At 23.5% G+C, this 12,482-nt stretch overlaps 1 non-coding gene across 1 annotated transcript; it reads left to right on the top strand.

Moving 5' to 3' along the window:
* Nucleotides 1-3,555: 3,555 nt before the first annotated feature.
* On the top strand, nt 3,556-3,643 carry Trnay-gua (transfer RNA tyrosine (anticodon GUA)). Its single transcript is given in 2 exon segments — nt 3,556-3,592; nt 3,606-3,643. It is a non-coding gene; the product is annotated as a tRNA-Tyr (tRNA).
* Nucleotides 3,644-12,482: the final 8,839 nt, after the last annotated feature.

Below are 12,482 nucleotides of genomic sequence, written 5' to 3'. Positions count from 1 at the left end.
ATAGCTTTAATAATAGAACTTTTGTTTCTTTATAAGTTAGCTATCATGTTTGAAAAAATTTTAAAGCATAAGTTCATAAGAAAATATTTATAATGGTATTGTTTTCATTCAATATATTTTAATTCCATATATTAATGTTGGTATTATTTTAAATAAAAAAAATTATCTAAAAAACACACAAACAGATACTGAATGCAAACAAACAAATTTCAAACTTTTGCAAACATTTAGTAAAATTTTTATTTCTTATAATGAAGACTTTGATTAAGTGGTTGAAAACAAAACCCTTTAAAAATAAATAAATCCTTAGGATATTCAAATATCTCTAATTTTTTTTCAAACTATTTATAGAAAACTAATTTCTGTTTTGATTTTAAAAACATTTAAACAAAACGTATAATTTTATTTATATTTACTACCCAATTTTAATCTACCTAAAATATTCAAAAAGAATAGTTTAAAGCTGGCTGTGTTATACAAAAAATTAAATAAACAAATGCTGAAGTTAAAATTAGAAAGTATTATAAAAAAAATTAACTAAAAAACTAGTTTTACTACATTTTAGATTTTTGTCAATTTTTTATAAATAAATTTGTGATTGAATTTATTTTTTTAATAAAATATCACAATCAGAGAAATTATGACAAAAGTAAAAGTATTTAGTACAAAACAAATTAGTTTATGGTTTGAAAAGACTTTAATATCTAAACTACTACAGAAATTGATTAAAAGCATGAATTAAGAGGTTACCAGTTCGAGTTTTCATTTTTTTCTTCAAAGCTACAAACATACAAATTTAAGTTAAAACATACAAACTTTTATTCAGTGTTCAGTGTTTCAATTTCAGTATGTAAATTTAATCAACTATTTAGTTTTACATATAAAATATAGTATGTAGATTAAAAAAAAAATTAATATAAAATTTGATTGTTCCGTTTGGTACTATATACATGCGTATGTTTAAAATGTACTTTGTATAAAAATACATTGGTAACAAACTTTAGAGAAAAAAAATTTTGAATCATTTTATTCTTTTTTTGCTTATTTCTGACTTTTTATTTTGAAGTTTTCTAAAGTAAGAATAAAATCAAATTAGATTCCTAAAAACATGTTTGAAGTCTATCACACTATTGTTTATTTTATTTAATTAATAAAATGAAAACCTTTTCAAATATTTAATAAATTTTGAAAATGAATTAAACTTTTTAAAATAGTCTATTATGCATTTTCTTCTCTTTTATCAATTTTTTTTTATCTCTTAAATAACAAAGCTACAAAGTTCGAAAAATAATTCAAACATTGTAAAAATTGTTTTTAGTCTCCTATATATTTTATTCTATTCTGTTTAAAAAAAATTCTCTTCTCTCATATAATAAAGCTACCGCCAAATGCGTTTAGTGACGTCACTAAGAAAAATTTGTCAAAAAATGTTACACGTAAGCAAATATATTCAGCCCAAGATCCCAATGCTGCAATCTTGAAAATCCAATCTACCGGCACAGGCGACATTATTTAACAACCGTTACAACACGGTTATACAAAAAGTACTTGATCAAAAATATTAATAAACATTAATTAATGCATTATTATATTACAACTACTAATATTACAGCACAACAGTGGCGTTAAGTGGTTTTTTTGTTAGGGGGTGCTGCAAATTGACATTGTCAAATTAACAAACCGCCTAGTTTGGAACATTGAGATTTAAATCATAAAGGTAATATAGGAAAGAGGAAATTTCTTAGAAAAAAAAATTGAACATATGTGTTTGATTAATCAATATATATAATATTAAAAAATAAAATCTAAAAACGTATCTTATACCCATGTAAATTATCACCCTTTCTTAAAACTATAGCTACTTTTATTTTTATTTATGTCCATGTAAGTTTCTGTATTTGCACAACTATAAACTTACTAACTTAATTTTATGACTTGTCTAATTAATATTAAAAAAAAAATATCAACCAAGTAACTTATAAAACGAGGCTGCCCCAGCTCGAGTATTTTCTGCTCTAGTTGCTCCTGCTCGAGTTTTTCCTGTTTTAGTTGTTCCTGCTCGAGTTGCCCCTGTTTAAGTTGATCTTGATCAATTTGCTCTTGCTCAAAATTTCCCTGCTTGAGTTTTTCCTCAAAAACTAAAACATTTCACAATATTCACATAATATTTTTTTATTATTAATTCACTACCTAAAAATATTTAAGTTAGATTTAAATTGAAATATTTTAAAGACAAACTATTTTTAAGTTATCAAAAAAATGTTAGGTGCTTTTCGATGTAAATTACATTAACACGTTGTGAATTCAATTTCAAAAAAAGTTCTTCGAGCCGGAATATAACAGCGACCTATGGATTTCTAATATTCGTTACAGTCTACCGCTCTACCAACTGAGCTATCTACGGAACTGATGAAATGCTAATTAATGTGTTTATCAAGTGTAGTATGACGTCATAGTAATCGGATAATAATATGTTTTTAATATTTCATTTAAAACTTTTTGTTTTTTTTTGTTGTTAAAAACTATTAAAAGTACAACAGTTAAATATCATAAAACTATGAGCTTACTATTGTTGTTAAAACAATTTTATTATATCATTTTTAAAAATCAAGTTTAACTAAGTAAAATTTAAAAATTATTTTTTTTTTGTGCACATAATTTTTAAGTACTTATCAAAGCACAATTTTTAGTACCACAATATAAACTAAATGACTATGAAAAAATAAAAACCATTAGTTTGTTAAAAATGTATAGAACAAGATAGCTTATTTAAAAAAATGTGTTGACAGAATCCGTGATATTGTATTAGTTTTTGTACATATATACTTCATTGTGCAGTAATATTAGTATTTTCAATAATAATAACATATCAATAATCTCTAATTTTATAATGTCAATCTGCAGCACCCCCTAACAAAAAGACCACGCGACGCCAAATAATGAATACAACCAAGATACTAGATTCAATTAAATTATGTTGATAGAAACCTTGGTACTGTATTAGTATTGTACATATATGCTTCATTGTGCAGTAGTATTAATATTTTCAATAAAAATAATATATTAATTATTAATATTTTTGAACAGATCCAGCAACATCCTGAGTTTATGGATACAGTTAATCTATAATATAATACTTTCGAATAAATTTTGTATAACCGTGTTGTAACGATTTTTAAATAATAATGATACAGCAATTTTGCGATGGCAATTATAAGTTCTCGGGCTGAATATATTCGCTGACAAGAATCACTTTTTCACAAAATTTACTTCGTGACGTCACTAAATGCATTTGGCAGTAGCTTTGTAATAAGAGAGATGAGAACATTTATTTTAAATGAAAAAGAAAAAAAAGTGTAAGACTAAAGAGCTTTTACATAGTTTGTTTCTATTTTGATATTTAAAAGATATTCGACTAAATTTGATGCACTAGTTGATAAGTCCAAATCGAAGTTTGAGATCTTTGTAAGACAGATTCACAAAACGTTGTCTAGTTTATATGCGTAGTAATTTTAAAAATAAAGTTGATTTTAAATGTTTGAACTAAAAAAATTGGTTAAGATAGCTCAGTTGGTAGAGCGGTGGACTGTAACTGAAAGTTAGAAATCCATAGGTCGCTGGTTCGACTCCGGCTCGAAGGACATTTTATGAAAGTTTTTTCTCTATGAAAGTACAAAACCAAGTGTTTTAAACTGAATAAGTATTTGAAAAGCTTGTGTGAATTGAAATTTACTATAAACAAAAGAGTAAAGATAAAGGGAAAGACGATAGTTTAAGAAACCGAAGCAGATAAAGAATGGAGAATCAAAATTAAATCATTTTTAATTACTTTGGTATTGTTTTTTTGTTCTAATCATTGCATCACTGTGTTCACAATTATTAATTATAAATTTAAACAATAAACTGCAAAAATATATGGTTCTACTGCAGTTTTTCTGTAAATAACTATTACTTTTGTTTTTATACTTCTGGTTGCATTACGCATAGCTGATTTCTGTTCTATTGTAAAAGTTTAAAAACTTTAAAAGTATAGATTCAATTTTATTTCAATTTTTACAAAATTGCACGGGAAATACTCAGTATATATAAGCTAAATGTTTAAATAAATGGTAATTGTTCTTTTTAATTTTATAATTAACAAATATTTCCGCAATTAAGTATATTGTGTTTTGTTTATAGTCATTAAGTATTTCATTTACGTATTTAATTATACTGATTATGTTTAATTTTGGTAAATTCTTAATTTCCTTATTTTATTTTTAAGGATTTTTTTTTAAGTTTGTAGTTTTAGATTTTGGAGTAAACGTTTGCACTTATCTGCATATTTAGAAAAAAAAACCTGGTTGTTTTTTTACTTTTAATTTTTTAGTTGGATTTTCTTTTAGTTTTTAGTTCAAGCTTTTACTTTGTTATTTTTTTATCAAATAAAATATTTAAATCACTAAATAAACGAAGTAATTAATTGTGTTGTTTAAAATTTAAAAGTGTTTTGTTTAATTGAATTAATTTATGTTTTATTTTAACAGACGAAAAGCTTTGTTTATTTAACTTTTTGGTTAAAAAATTTACAATGTGAACAATCTATCTATATACTTAAAAAAATGTTTTAGTAACTATTTTGATTGAAAATATTTTAAGGTAGTTCAAATTAAAAACGTTTTTATGATTAAAATTTTTTAAACAACCTAACTTTTAATAATCATTTATTATTAGACTGTCTACTAAAATAAACAGTCAAATGTTTTAAAATTAAGTTTACTCTTAACTTAATTGTTGTAACTATATTGTTAGCTTTTATTTATATATTTAAAATAAAAAAATTTAATATAATCTTTTATAATTGTTAACGCATTTAAAAAATTTCAAAAACTTAGAAATAATTAAATAAAATGCTTGTGATCATTTTGCTACAAGCTTTTTGCTTATCTGTAGCTCTAAGTCAACAAAAAATTCATAAATTGACTCAAACGACCAAAAACATTTCCACTGTATCCAATATAGGTGAGGTTTTATTTTAAAGTTTTTATTTTAATATTTAGTTAGAACTTGTATAAAACTTGCATATAATATAATTCTAATTAGAAATTAGTTTTGCTAGTTTTGCCCAAGGCCAGGGTTTACCAAATTCATTTACATAAACGAAAGACATTTAAAATACAGTTACAATTTTCAAGATAGCCGCCCTTTACTATTTAGTTAACTATTTTATTTTTTGTCGCCTTACAAGTTAATGCCCCGTGGTTGCCAAAATTCTATAGTGGTGGTATTGCCCATTTTAATGACCCTGCAGTAAAAAAAAAACTTTGGCTATTGTAAAGTCTAAAAATTTGATATTAATTATAACTTTTACAACAATTTGGTTAAATTGGGAACAAAATAACTAGAAGGATTTTTATTTTTTGAAGTTTTTTGTATTAAGTTATTGACGTCATTTTAATAATTTCAGAAAACATTGCTACAACATTGTCGGAAGGAAATTTACAAAATGTTGCAGTCGATACACACATTTTGGTTATTGTTGGAGTAATTACGATTATTGTGATTGTCATCGTTTGTATTCTATGCTACTATTGCGGAGGGTTATTGTAACATCATAAAAACTATTTGAACACTCTATAAAATTTTAGACGTGTTTTAGACATATCTGTTATTTTAACAAAATTAATTTCGTTTCTATTTGTAATAAAACTTGTTATAAACACATAAAATTTTTATGAAAATTAATTTAAAAATAAAGTCAAAACTTGATAGTCTAAAAAAATTTAGCCTTAGATAAAAATAGGTATATATAAAATATAAACATTTTCCAAATTTTACTTCGTAAGATAATTATAAAAATGTAAATTTTTACAGCCATTTAAGAAGGCAACGGGAGTACCGTAAGAAACCTAAAGATAAAGAGCCTTTTACTTTGGAAGGAAAATCTTTTATCAGGTCTGAAACAAATGCAAAGAGAAGTAACATCACAGAGAATAGCGATGAAGAAATGGCTTATGAGATTGTAGATGTCAGTTAAATTAAATTGAAATAAGGAAACGTTTGAACAAGTTGTTGTAAACTGGTAGTTTAATATGAAGTTTAATAAACTCAAAAAATTTGACACGGCATAATTTACACTAACATTGGTATTATTAGTTTCTTGTGATTTAACCCTTTCAAAAATATAACAAACTCTACTGTTTTTTTATTGTTAAGGCAAGTGTAAAATTGAATATTTACAATATTTTAATTGATTAAATATAAAAATTAGCTAGTATACTCTAGTTTGCTACTTTTCAAAGCTTTGCTATTTTTTGTGTACTAACTTTAATTTTTTCATCCTATTTTAAATAAAACTTCCTTCAAAAATCTTATGTTATACCCTATCTTTCCTTTTTAAGTGTTATATTTTATGTATACAATATAAAAAAACATTAATTGTTTTTATGCGTATAAAAAAGCTAAATATTGCAAGGTTGTTTTTGAACATAAAAATTGAAAACTACCATTCAACTTGTTTGTCTAATAATGATAAATTTATTTTAAATAAAATGCTGATGTATCTCATTTAAGATAATAAGACTAATTTTCAAACCGAATATCTACTTGTTTTGATTTAAGTATACAATTTTAATTATTAGTTTAAATTAAAGTTATTAAGTTGCAAACAACTTAGTATTAACAAAATGTTTATGTTGTACTATTACTAAGAAAACAAAAAGTGATAATAGAAAAATTCTAAATAGATAAATTTTAGTCGTTAAAGCTAATCGATTGATTGTGAAAAATAAATAGACTGTGTTGTTTCTTAGGGACAAATAGTGGGTAGCTGTCTAAATTGCGCGAGCGTACAAAATTGCACGAAAACACAAAATTGCACGAAGATACTTTTGCACGAAGACTAATTTGCACGAGAGCACAAAATTGCACGAAGATAAACTTGCACGTAGACAAAATTGCACGAAAGTTCACTTTTGCACGAAGACACTTTTGCACGAGGGTACGTTTTTGCACGAGCAGACAATGATGCACGCAGACACTTATGCACGAAGGGTCATTTTTGCACGAGTAACAATTTAGCACGGAGGGTCAATTTTACACGAGTTTTGTTTCTTACCCAGGGACGGGTCAAAATTGCGCGTAGACATTTTTGCACGAAGGGACAAAATTGCACGAGAAAACTCTTTTGCACGAAAAAATGTATACAATATATTTAAAAAAAACAGAAATAAAAAAAATATATAACTAAATAATAGAAAAATACGAAAAAAAACTATTTAATATTAAAAAAATAAAAAAAATAAGTAAAAAATATTAAGTAAAAATTAAAAAAAAACAATTAAAAATAAAATAAGTAAATAAATATTAAATAAATAAAAATAAGTTAATAAAAAAAAATTTTAGTAAATAGAAAAATAAAAAATGATATTTTTAAGTTAAAAAAAGTTATTTCTCACAAAAAAATAAATATTAAATGTTAAATAGATTAAAGTAAATAATAAAGAAGTCAGAATTTAAAAAACCAAATAACTAAATAGTAAATAAATTTTGAAAAAATCAAAAATAAATAAGAATTATAAAAATTAATAAATTTAATAATAAATACATAAAATAAAAGTCCGAAACAAAAGTTAATAAAATTATTAAAAAAAGTTAAAATAAATGAATTTAATAATTAAAAAAGTTTAAAAGAAATACTACTAATTAAAAAATTCAAAATTAACAATTTAAATAATAAACATAAATCAATCAAAAATTCATTTATAAAAATATAAATAAAACTAGATTATAAAACTAGATTCTAACCGTTATTAAAATATTACTACCAAAAAGAGTTTTGTTTATACGAATAGTTTTTTTTGTAAAAAATAGAAATTAAGTTATTCAAGCTGTTGTATTATTTTGTTTGTCTTGTTTTAGTCAAAAGCTTGTATCTCTTTTTTCTTCTAAAAAAGTGCTTTTGCGCAAGTCTGGGTTAGATAAAGAGAAAAAACAGAGCAGGAGAAACTTAAGATATATTTAGAGCAAAACGCGTGCAAATAGTAATGCAACTAAGATAAAGTTTAGACAAGTAGAAAATAATGATAGATAAATTATGTTTAAAAGGTTTAAAAAAAAAAAACAATTTTAAGTATAATTTATGGAAGTACACAGCCGTAACAGTATTTTTTACACAATGCACAATAAAAATTTCATCAGACGGATTTTCTCCTTTCTAAATTTTTTTAATTGATTCACTGTTTTGCATGCTCGTTTTTTTCTGTGCAAAAGTATCTTCGTGCAATTTTGTCCCCTCGTGCAATTTTGTACGCTCGTGCAATTTTAACACCTACCCATGTAAATATAATTTTTTTATGTTATTTTTAATCTTGTTTTATTTTATATTAAAGTTTATATAATTTTTATTTAATTTAAGTTTACATCAATACATGTTTATTCTTTAATAAGGGATATTTTTATTAAAACTTATTTTTATTTTTATTAAAAACTTTTTAAATTTTTTGTAAGTTTTTAAGCACAATAATTTAGTTTCAATTTAAAAAAAGCTAAATAAATTAAAAAATGAATAAAACTAATATAAACCTAAATAACTTAAAATTAACTAAACTAACACATGCTTATTTTTTTTTTATAAAATATAAAGGTTTATATATATTTTTTTTTAGTTATTTTAAGTTATTACTATTTGTGCAAAATTGACCCTCGGTGCAAAACTGTCTGTCGTGCAAAATTGACCTTCCGTGCAAAATTGTAACTCGTGCAAAATTGAGCTTCCGTGCAAATTATTCTTCGTGCAATTTTGTCCCCTCGTGCAATTTTGTGCCTGCGTGCAAACTAGACTTCGTGCAAAAGTATCTTCGTGCAATTTTGTACACTTGTGAAATTTTGTTCTCGTGCAATTTAGTCCCCACAAGCAATTTAGTAACCTCGTGCAATTTTGTCTTCGCGCAATTTAGACCCGTTCCCACAAATAGTTGTAAACAATTTCTTTATTAGTACTTACAAAAAAGTTTCAAAATAAAAAATACACTAAATCAATGTTTATATTTTTAGTTCTTATGTGAAACTTTGATTAACTCTACTTTTATTAAATATACATAACAATTAAGCATTTTAAGTTTACAAAAACAAGTATCAAAATATAATAGCACATTACTTTTTGTACACATTAGAATGGTTTAAATAAACTATTAATAATGTTCTCAGTTGTAATATAGTTTTAATTTTTTTCTTTTTTCAACAAGAGAAAAAGCATTTTCTCTAGCTTTAAATATAATTTCTTTTGTAACATTCAGCACACTTACTAAGTGCTATTAAACTTTTTCAAAATAATGAAACAGGTTGTAGAAATATTCTATTCATGCTATGTTATAAATCATAAACATACTTTAAAGCAGTATACATATATATTAAAGATATATTCTTAAATTGTTCATTGAACGTTTTCAAAGTATTTAGGAATTGTTTGTACATTAAGATATTTGAGCAAATACTCATGTTTGTACAAGCAAAATATTTTTGAATGCGCTAGGTACATACAACTAAAAATTTTATAGTTTGTATTAAGCTTTTAAACATAATACGACTAAGAATAGGCACTATAAAACATTTTTTTTAGATTCACTTAATATAAGGTAACATTTTTTAAAAGAAAAAACTTTTTATACAAATCAACTGTACTTATTTATATATTATATTCAAAATTCCTTAACAAGTAGCCTAAGACTTTATTAAAAGACTAAAACATTTATCTGCCTAATTGTATTTCTATATCTATTAAATTTTTTGTACACACGATAAAAGACTTTTTTTAAGTATAACAAAACATATTTCGCTAAAAACTATAACCAATTTTTTTAAAAATTTACTGTTTTTGCTTGATTCGGTACTAAGTGTTCAAGCTTCGGTTTATGAAAAAACAATCTTATTTAAATCACTAACAATTTCGTTTTTATCAAAACTTTCTACTTATAATGCTTTTAAATAACAATTTTCAAGTAACTATTTATAAAAGTCGTAAATGACAGGTATGTATAATTAATAAAAAGCAAGTTTCTTTAAAATTTTTCTCATCGAAAAAATATGCGTTTACTACTTTAAGATTTAACCAAAAGGTCTCATTTTTTTTCATCTTTAGTTTTTTAATAACTTTATTTTTTACATGTTTAGAGGCTTGTTACTTTTTTGTTATAACATTTTGAAAAGGGGGCGTTATTATGAAAATGGATTTTAGAGACCCTGGTCTAAACTTAATTGTGTTTTTTTTAAGTATAGAAAATAAATATAAAGCTATGAGCATTTTAAACCTTTTAGGTTATTTTACGACTTTCAAAACAATATTTTATCAGAGTATACTTTTCGAGGATATGTTTTATTTTTTATTTTATTACATTTATGCACTTATATAAAATTCTATAACTTGTTTTCGAAAATACAAAACTTTGCAAAGGACTATATAAATTATCTTTGAAGACTAAACTTTTTTGATTTTTTAATTATTTATTAATTAGTATACAAGTTTTATTATGAGAAAAATGCTAATATTATGAAAAAATTAGAATATTGAATTAAAAAGGGGGTGTTATTATGAAAATTAGTTTTAAAGCCCCTGGTCCAAACTTTTTTTTTATTAAGATTATTTATATAAAGTTTTGAGCATTTTAAATCTTTTAGGTTTTTTTATGATTTTAATAACAATGTTTTTTCAGAGTATACTTTTCGAGGATATCATTTACTTTAAAGTGTAATTGTAAACTAACCACATTATATGTTGTGTGGTACCGTGGTGTACAAGTAAATAACTAAAAGGTTTTTTTCGTACACCAGGTCCTTAGACCGAACTTTTTGAGCGCCTATTTTATGGTTCAATAAACAGTTAATTGTAATTAATTAAGTAATATTAATAAGCAATCTAACTACTGTTAAAGTTGGTGTTATTAATCCAAATTTAGCCTATTTAAGTTGGTAGCATAGATTTAATAATTTGTACTGTCTACTTAACAAAGTACCTACTAAATGCTTAAATTTTGAAATTTTGATAACGATTCTTTTTCTTTGTTTTTATTTTGCTTTTTCATTAGCTGTGTTTAGTTGTTGTTTCAAGTTCCTATGGTATACTTCTAGCAATTTAACAAGTTATATTCTTTTTATTGTGAATTTCAAAAACTAATTAACCTTTATTCAATATTTAAAACTTGAACAACATGTTTTTCTACATATATATACTTTTAATTTTGTAAACTTAACTACAACTTTTGTATGGCTTGCAATTATAATATTAAAAATTACATAATCAAAGTCCGAAAATCCGTACGCGTAAAAAATCAGTTATTGTCAGAATTTCTACATGTCTTTTAATTTTAATTATTTTAATACGTGAACCCTTCTTAAATTAATTTCTTTGTTTAACTTATTAACAACTTATTTAATTTAAAAACATTTTGAATTGTTAGCAGTATACTTTACGTTTTCTGAGTGATCATCTATAATTTTAAACTCTAATCATAAATTTTACTGAATTTGTATAATTTTTAGCACTAAAGTATTAATATTAAAGCTTGCAAAGCTTTCCTGTAACACTTTCTGTTTTTTTGTTATTATTAAATTGTTTTAGATTTATAATTATTTTTAAAATAGTATTTCGTGGTTTAACTTAAAATTTAAACCAAATTTAAAATTTTTTACTATGAAGTTTTTTAATTTGAAAATATTTTAGTAACTTCTTGAGATTGTAAAGCTAAAACAAGTAAAAAAACAGTACTTTTTTTATTAATGGTAAGATTTGTATCTTTTAATAAGGTAGCTAACTACTCAAATTTTGTCTCTAATGTTTAATGGTAAAAAAAAGGACAAAAATTAAAAATTTTAAATATTTCTTTACCAAGCTATAACTCTTAAACATAGTACTTATTTACAATTTACTTAAACCAGTATATTATATTTGGTTCATAAGTATTTCGATATTGGTTGTTAAAGTTAGAAACAAACTGACATTACTTTAAACTTAAAAAATTACTCTGCGAACACTAAAATATTAAACATTTAACTAAATGAAATATAGTAAGATTAATACTTAATTTTAGAAACTCGACTTACTGGATTTTAGTAACATTTTAAAGATTTGGAATTAATTGTGATCCAAAATTTTTAGTTTAAAAAAGAATTTTTAAGATTAATTCATTCATTTTGTAAATATAATTTTTTTTCAGTTTTTTTATAGCTTCTTTAAATAACTATTTAAGAGCACGGACAATTTTAATGTTATATAAAAACTTATAGCGTTTGGTAGTATTTATAAGCTAAATAAGCTTTTGTAAATTTTATAATATTAATTTTTACCATCTAATCGACTTTTTTGTAAAACTTTTAAAAATAACAAACTGCACAAAAACAAAATAAACTATCTTTATTGAAAAAAAAAATTTCTTGGAAATCTTAACAATTAACATTGGTAAATATCTTTAAAATAAAGTTTAAACAGTATTTCATATTAAGTAGAAGCA

This window comes from Thalia democratica, chromosome 3 (genome assembly GCF_965202585.1).
Source record: "Thalia democratica chromosome 3, ktThaDemo2.hap1.1, whole genome shotgun sequence".
Taxonomy (NCBI): Eukaryota; Metazoa; Chordata; class Thaliacea; order Salpida; family Salpidae; genus Thalia; species Thalia democratica.
Note: the sequence above shows the minus strand (reverse complement) of the source record. Positions and strands in the feature narration are given on the sequence as shown.